At 50.3% G+C, this 8,723-nt stretch overlaps 1 long non-coding RNA gene across 1 annotated transcript in view; it reads left to right on the top strand.

Moving 5' to 3' along the window:
- The window catches only part of LOC109524921 (uncharacterized), a 19,667-nt gene extending 17,138 nt beyond the window's left edge, over nucleotides 1-2,529 (top strand). The window contains exons 3-5 of the long non-coding RNA XR_002170045.1: nucleotides 423-534; nucleotides 1,707-1,915; nucleotides 2,050-2,529. This is a non-coding gene — a long non-coding RNA (uncharacterized LOC109524921). The remainder of the gene's footprint in view (nucleotides 1-422; nucleotides 535-1,706; nucleotides 1,916-2,049) is intronic.
- Nucleotides 2,530-8,723: the final 6,194 nt, after the last annotated feature.

Here is an 8,723-nt window from a genome sequence, read left to right as displayed (position 1 = left end):
CGCTCCGACACTCGCGGCAAGGCCGCCGCTGCTCTCGTTAAAAACAAAAGTCTTTTTCAGTTACTAAAAGAAGGCTCGGGATATTGATGCAAAACGTGAAGCTGGGAGACGAATTCAAGTGATCCTCCGCCCATTCTTTTTATAGGCAAGTCCCGAGGCGCCTTCAGTGTACTAAGCACGACGCACCGGCGCAACTTGCCCGTATTGTATTAGGGAATATTGTTCAGGCGCTCACTTTATGTGTTGCTGCTCCGTGTGTGTGCCAAAGTAGCAGCGGTTTGAAGGTTCAGAATGGCCATAACAGCGGAGCCAATTAGTAGCATTTCAGACCATCTAATAGCATTAAGCTAGCGGACCTGTTGGGTGAAAGAAAACATCCATCCATGCATCCATCCTTTGTCAACACCGCTCATCCCGAATAGGATCCCGGCCGGCCTTGTTGGAGCTCATCCCGGATGACTTCGGGCGTCAGGCGGACGACACCCATAACTGTCGCGGGCAACATATAGAAACGAACGACATCCACATCGTCAGGTGAGTGGACCGCGACACCATATCGGTGAAACGTTTTGGACTTGAGAAGTCACTTTTGTACACTGGGAGTGACGAGCAGTTTGAAGAGAGCGCACCTTGCCTCTTATTCGGAGAACTGCGAGCGAGAGAGTCTTGATTGTTGCACGTTCTCCAAGTCATGCATGACAATAGTCTCCCGTTTCGTGTTAGCGAGACGCATCAAGCAAGCAGGAGCGCGAAAACTATGCCCACATAAAAGAAAAAAAAAATTGGGAATCTCTGAACCATACATTGCCATGTCGCAATGTCAGTTGATGTCACACCAGGTCATTTGATCGAATTTTCCATTTATGCTTGAATTGACCTCGTCCCGGCTGTTGAGCTTGAGTTGCGATTTGCTCTCCTTCCACAGGAGGGCCCCGAAACTAAATCAATGGACAAGTGGTGCTTTGAGATTGCCACTCATGTAAGGCTTTCTTCCACCAGCTTGAATGCCCCCCCACTCCCCCTCACTCCCTCTCCCTGCAGAACAACTGATGGTTCTGCTGACCATGTAACTATCGCCACGAGACATTTTGGGTGGGACATAGCTCGGCTATTTTTAGGGGGACTGCTGCGGCGGAATGCAGCGTTAGAAAAGCCACGCTCGCCCGAGCCGGCCCACCTTAACGACCGCCGACCCCACCCGAAAGCTGCCAGGGCTGCCATGGTGGAATGCTTTCATCTTCCACATCCCAAACCCTCAGCCAACACCACTCCACCTTACTGTGCGTGTCCTCAAATCGTATGACGGACGGAGTGAGGCCCGCCCGGTTCAACTCGGCCCTTGGCGGGTCGTGGCATGAGCAATATGTGCTGCATTGCTCTCGGAAAATGCCCCTTGGAGAGTTGTCCTCATTCGAAGAGATGCAGCGTGACGCACCAAATCTCTCTTGAAAGGAAACGTTAGCAACCTTTGCCCATTCGGTTACCGCCGGATTGAGCGCCGGCAAGACACGAGGGTGTGAAAGGGCCCACCGTAAACCGGATTGAGGAGCAGTAAGGAAAAGAACGGGTGAACGTTTTCAAAATGTCCGGGTGAAAATTGTGATAGCTTTTGAGCGCTGGAGGGGGCGGGGACTCACATCTTCTGAATTAACGTTGTGTCACATACCTTTCAAGAAATGTTTTGAAACATTTGCCCCCCTTTGCAGTGACATCAGCGAGGTGAGAGGCTTCTCCTGAAAATGGAGTCGTGAGGGGTCAAGGCTCAGATAGTCGACTTGAACCCGTTGCCGTGGAGCGAAGCGGTTCCCCCGGGGGTTGTTTGGACACGTATCGAAGGGCCTTGATGACACGGCCGCCATGCTTGGCTGCTTTTTTAACCACCGCCAGCTGCTGGGCGATGCGCATGGCTGAAGAGGTGTGTGACGTCAGACTGCATCATTCAAAATAAAAATAACCCAAACACCACAAGCAGAAGTTTTTTTATTTCTTGATTTGTTTGTTGATTTATTTGCATTACAAATTGCCTCTTTCTCCTCTCTCGCTGTCAAGAAATGGGAAACGTTTGGATCGCATCACTTTGAGGAAACTAAAAGAAGATTCTCACACGGGGTAGGTGTCCAATTAAGAATCCAAGCGTGCTTGCGCGCTCATTTGTTTATTTGGCACACAGCTTTAAAGTTGACTGTAAAACTGAATTCACCTTTTATGGTTGTGACTCGCATCAGGTGTGTGTCGGGTGACATTCTAAACAGCCCTCAGATGTGCACCGCTGAATACCCGCGCCCAATTGGCTGTCGGTGATAATAGTCCGCACCATATATGGGGATTTCCCCAAGGCGGACACTCTTATGGGTGGGGATTTGCACTTTGACACAGTAGTTGCGGCGATAACTCGACAACTTCCTTATGCATTCCATTCAACAGCTTCCGTATACAGACGCAAATGAGAGTACACTGGAAAAGTGGTTGCCCCCCCCCCCACCACCACCCCCCTCCAGAAAGAATCAACAATGCCATTCATAGCATACAATTATGAAGGCGTGTACTTGCCAAAAATAGTCACCGAGAATATAAATCGAGCTGCGAAAAAAAAGCAGCATGAGCAATGCTAAGCTACCATTAGCACTGTAAACAAGTCAACGTTAGCCACGGCTGCTACGTTGTTGGCAGGACTTATTCGTAATGGAGGATTGATTACACGAAACACGAAATGTTATCGCTTCTGAAGTTTTCTTTTTTTGAGAATGTGCAATGAGTTCAAAACCACACAAATCGAGGTCATACGAGTTGAGCAGCAGGGTCGTCGTCGCTTCTGTCTTTTTGGTTTCCACGCTTTTTGAATGACGGTGCTTCTCATTGAGATGTTGGCCGACCCCATGCGCAGAGCGAAATCAAAATGATTGGCGCTTGTCAGCTTTTCATCAACTGCGGGGGACATGAAAGGGGGACGACGCTATACGGTCACCAGAGCTGTTTTTTTTTTTTTTTTTTTTTTTTTTTTGTGAGCCGTCGAGGCAGGAAAGAAGGCGCGGAGGCAAAACGTGCGCTCTCCATGGAAAGAGCTCGCTCACCCGCCGCGCTGCATGTGTGCGCGCTTCTCGCTGGCGCACAAACAAACGGCCCACCTCAGACAAAGCGCGTTGGGGAGGGGCCTGCGGGAGCGATGATGTCACCCCTGTAGTCAGCTAAGCCAAGACTTTAGATAATGGTGACATTTCAGGGCGGGTGATGTCATTCTTGTACACTCGCCCCGCCCCATTTCTTTCTTTTCAGCTTCTAAGCCCCGCCCGCGCCTCGCCGCAACGGCACTCATCGCCGCAACCCGCCAGACTCTTTAAACGTGCGTGGGTGTCATGTGCTCCGTTGTGGGGGTTTGAATCTGTGGGCGTCGCGCTGCTGCGCTCGCCTCGTTTTTGCCGCTTCAAAGCAGCGTTTTCCCGCGGATGGTGCCAGAGGTCGCGGGTCGACGTGTGCAGGATGTTCCATAATGCAAAGCATTTCATTTCGGCGTACGTTATGCCCCCCACCCTGCCAACCCATCCGCGGCTGACCGTGGCCCACTGAGACCAATCAAGGCTGCGGAGCTCCTTTTTTTGCAGCGTGTCCCTTGATGCGTTGGTCACCCTGAGGAGCGAGTCACATAAGGTGACTTCACCGCACAGCCTCGCCGTCGTCGCCTCTTTTGTGAAGCTTTGTTGCCTCCTGTTTGGATTTGGAATTTCCTCCAGGTGACAGTGAGAACAGGCACGAAGGAACACTGATCAAGTGTATTTCATGCGTGTGGGAGGGATAAAATGACATCAACAAATGTGGTTTATTTGTTCAGGGCAGTACAGCGTGTGGATATAGCACCTGCAAACAGTGTAGTCATCGCTTCAAAAGTTAGTGGTGAGGGATCATCGGTGAGGATACGCCGGGTGCGGCTAATGATGAAAATGAGCTGCACTGTTGCGGACTAACAAAAGAGTTAGTTGGATGTTTTATTTCACCGACATCTATTTGTATCAAAATCCATTTTTCCCTCATATGTTCCCTTTCGGAAAATGGATTGCACATGGTCGGTGCGTAGCAACTGCGGGCTATTTCAAGATAACGTCTACCAAGTTAAATCCAATAGTTCACAAAGTTGTGTGTGTGTGTGTGTGTGTGTGTGTGGATTTGCATATTACAGAGATTTGGTTGAACCTACTTTTAAGTGCAGCGGACTGATGGCATCGGATAGTGATGCTTGAAAGCCCGCAAGGCTTGTTGAAGCCGCTCACCGGCAGTATTTTTATCCCATCCGCCGGTGCACTTTGGCCCCGTCGAGTTCCGCCGCTGCTGTCTTTCTTCCCCTGTCGAGAGGGCTCCGTGCAGCGTGCGTGAGCTGTAAACAAGTTGCCCCCCCTACACACACCGCCACCCCACCCGCTGTGCCACACACACACACACACACACACACACACACACACACACACACACGTACTTATAGGCACATGCTCACACACACTTGGCTGTATCTGGGCAAAAGAGCTTTCTTGTAACCAGAAACGGCCGTTTTATCATGTGATTGCATTTTCATGGAGCGCGAGGGTACAAAGAATTTCTGTGTAGCGGCGCCGCAACGGATTCATTGCGTTTCCGATCAGTTCGGTTGGAAAGATGCAAGAACAAATTTAACTCGTATCTCAGGGCACCGCATGCTACATGATACTAACGTATTGTTTCAAACCGAGTGGATTTAACACAGCAAAAAAAAAAAAAACCCAAACAAACCTTAAGATTGTCCAGAGGTGTGACTGGTTTGTCTGTACGTAACCTCGGCTTGGCAGGCAACCAGTCCAGGGTCCCATTCCGGCCTCTCTGGACCAAGTAGCCTTGGACAATCCACCCGGCAAGCCGCTTGAAAGCCAAGCGCAGGAAAGACGTGGGGAACAAAGTGTTCACGTTTGACGGATCCGTGTCGGGGATTTAAGGAGAGCGTGAGGCGTCAAAGAGCTTAAGAGTGCAAACGCTGTTGAAAGAGCTGCGAAATCAACCGCGCTCACTCGTTTTCTTTTTCTTTCCCCCTTACATGTGTGGGTTTGTGTCATCTCACTTGACCTGGATTTTACACCGCCGAGAACACTCGCACCCGCAGCTGGCACGCAGACGCAAGTCAATTCAAATGTGGCACGAGGGGCAGGGAGGGAGACTGCCCCGCTCGTGCCAGAAGATGGCGCTCTTTTTGCTTTTTGTCTCCGGCTTTCTGCATTAAATACGCATTTGGGAGGGGATTGTTTCAAAATGCATTCATTAGAATCGATGTGATCTGCGTCCGCTTCCAGCAGCTTTTATTGAAAAGAAATTCCAAATGGCCGATTTCCTGTTTGGTTTTGCATATACATACATTCGACAAATATTACAATTTTAGTTTGTTTTTGTTACCTCGAGTAACCTCGATACGAGGGGGGCCTGCCGGTCTCGCTGCATGTCAAATGCTCTCGCCGAGCGGCGCGCGATTGAGCGGGAGTACCTCGAAAGTCCGCATGTGAGCCGCTTGAATAATTGATGGCGCTTCTCGACCGCGGAGTGGGAGATTTCTCACATCAGGTGAGGCGGGCAAAGCGAAAATGATGTCTATCGACTCAACTCTGCCCTCCAGGAGAATCCTGCGGTCTCCGAGGAGCTCCGGATTCACATGAGAAGCGGTCGCCACGCCACGCCGAGGGCCATTTGGGAGAATGTCAACACTGGAGAAGAGCGCTTGGCCGCACGGTCGAGGGCGACGCGGCTCTCGATGGATGCTCGGCCTGAGGAAGAGCTGCGGCGTATTCATAATTGAACAGGCCATATTGCGTGTAAGTATTTATGGAAAGAAATGGCAGGCCGTCAACAACGTACAGTAACATGGGCCGAATACGAGGGAAAACTAAGGCCAGTCTTTTTTTTTTTTTTTGATAGACTGGTGGTCACTTGCAGCCGCTTGTCGCTGGGCAGAATACAGTCTGAATGAACGAAACCAAACCAAAAACATGTTTGATCTCCTTTCCCACGCTATTCCAGTGAGTACAGTGGTGCCTTGCGGTCCAAGTTCAAATAATTTTACATTAGGAGTTAGCATCAAGCTAGCAGACGTAACTTAATTCTTTTGGCGTCATTTGGTCGTAAACTAACCGTTTGCTCGGCTCCCAGATTTTTGCTCCCAAGTCAAGACCAAAAATCGTCTTGACGGCTTGCATATCAAAGAAGTCAGAACTAGGGGTCACTCATCTCTCGATGTGCCGTGGCAAGCCCTAAAAATGTACGAAAAAAAACAAAAGGCAATATTGCGTGAAAGCAAAGTCTGCCAAGGTGTACTTCCCACCTCTGTTGGAAAGTCACTTGATTCGACTGCGACAACAAACAGGTGCACCCGCACGTGATGCACCCACGCCGTGTTTTGGCCAACACACTCTGAGAGGTGATGACAGATGGCCCGTCCGTCAAGGGGCGTCCACTCGCCCTTCGCCCGCACTCCTCCCCCCGGTATGCGGCGCTGTGACGCCGATGGGCTCATTAGGCACGCATCAAGGAGCCGTTGCGGATATCGACACTTTGGTCTCGAGGCCGTATGTGACCTAGCCGCGCGCTATTAGCAAGGCTAATTAAAATGTCGTCATATTCGCTGTCATCCAGGTATCTCCAAAAAAAAACCTTCTGGGTGTTCCACTGAGATCAAAGTGCTCATTTGTGTGGGTGCGGGTGTGTTGCAGGAGAAGCAAGTCCGAATTTGGAGTTGCGCACCTCCAGTGTTGTGCCTCAACGTGCCAGGCAGAACCGAGCTTTACTGGATGACATGCCGCGCAATCACCAGCAAGAACGAGAGGACAACGCGGTAGCGCTTTTTGCCATTTCAAAAAGGTGCGCGAGAGCAATTGCATGGATGTGTACATGAGGACAAGTGAGTAAAAGAGCTTGCGGTGTTGTACGAGTGAGTGCAAGCGTGTGCGCGCGTGTGACCTGTGTGATGTCATGAGTTGCGGTGCCACCTAAATGCGGGACTTTGTGTTGCTATTTCTGTCCCCGTCTGGTCTGCATTCCTCTGGTCTGCGCGTCTCCTGCACAAATATTGACCCTCTCGCTCTCTGAGTGAGGCGGGGGCATCTTCAAAGCAGCCCGCCCCAAAAATCCCCTTCTGGACACCTGCGGACCTCTTCAGGAAGAAGAGAAAACCCCCTCGGGCGGATGGGCGGTGTTGGGCTTAACCTCCAGCCTGAACCCTTAAAATAGAATCGGCCATTCATTCAAATGGGGTCTACTTGGGTGAAGGGATGTTGTTTTCACCCCTTTCATTGCATCAATAGTCCCTTTCACGCCAATCGTATTGGCACGTACCAGGAAGCGACCGGCTAACGCAAATATCACACTTGAGAATTCCCCACCCCACCCACCCTTGTAAACAGTAAGAAGAGTCAGGCCTTGGTGGATGTCTGGGCTCTCTTGAGAGACATTGTCATTATATTTGGCTATGGATTGCCAAAAAAAAAAAAACATCTAATGGTGGCCTCAAACGAAGGGTTCACATAGACATCACGCATACATCAAGTTTGTATCAAGATAAGATACGAAAACCTTTATTTGTCATTTTAAAACAATACTAAACAAAGCGACAGCATTTTGAAAGTAAAGTCAAAGGATTCATTTCCAATGAAGTCACCTTTTTAGGGCAAGGGGGTTGGGGGTGAAAGTTGGCCCATTGTTTGCTTTCGCTACGGAACCGCAGGAGGGTCGCACAAACAAGGCCAAAGGTGGTGTCAAGCATGTGACCCCCGCCTCCCCCCACCCCCCTCCATCCCTCCCGAGCATTCGACCCATGCCGGCGCTTTAGCGATGATGTCACCCATTGCGATGCGTTATTGACGCACTCGTCACTTGGGCGGACACCTGCCCTCAACAGTTGAAAAGAGAGCTCAAGAACAAAGCGGCAAAATGTCACAAAGTGTTTGTTCACAACGCGAGTAAGGGAAAATCTGCCCCCCCCTCCCACCCCACTTAGCGTGCGCCACGTTAAATGCGGAACATAAGCCCCTTTTCACAGCTCGTTTACGTGACGTCTCGCGCCCGAGCCGAGGGGAGGGAACTGCCTGCGCAAACAACGAGGATCGAGGGAGAGAATCGTCGGTGCCTCGATATGCAAACCAAGCGTGAAGGTTGAGGTGGGTTTACCGGGTGAGGCAAATGCAATTCATTTTGGCCGTGACATGCGGCCTCATGAGGGCACATTTGTAGTCGCGCGTACACGAATGTCGCGATGTCGACATCAGTCAGAACCTTAAAAGGGACTTTTTCCATCTTTGTGCAGTGAACCGTGACTTTTTGTCATCGTGAGTCTCAAGATTTTTGACAAAACGGTCGTCGTTCTGCCCATTGTTTGACTTGGACTCACAAACTTCATTGAACCTTTTCTCATGTCAGTGAGTTGCTTGAATTGTCTTGAGGGATGATCCGTTTCCACAAGTAGAAACTTGTCTTTGGGCCGGCGTTCAGAGAGTCGCGGTTGTACAGTCGCCAACTGGAAACCAGACCTTTATTTTTGGGGTCTTTGGGGATTTTGACAACATCTTATGAAAGCATTTTGCATCCATGTCATCGCATTTTGATTTTCACGCAAAGCAACGCACCGTCGACTTCAAATCGGCCACCCGGGAAATGAGGCCGTCCGTCCCCGTGTGACGGGCATGAAACATATGATGTCACGACGGCTCCGGTTACACTCGGCTCAC

This window comes from Hippocampus comes, unplaced genomic scaffold (assembly GCF_001891065.2).
Source record: "Hippocampus comes isolate QL1 unplaced genomic scaffold, H_comes_QL1_v1.1 scaffold144, whole genome shotgun sequence".
In the NCBI taxonomy this organism is placed as follows: domain Eukaryota; kingdom Metazoa; phylum Chordata; class Actinopteri; order Syngnathiformes; family Syngnathidae; genus Hippocampus; species Hippocampus comes.
Note: the sequence above shows the minus strand (reverse complement) of the source record. Positions and strands in the feature narration are given on the sequence as shown.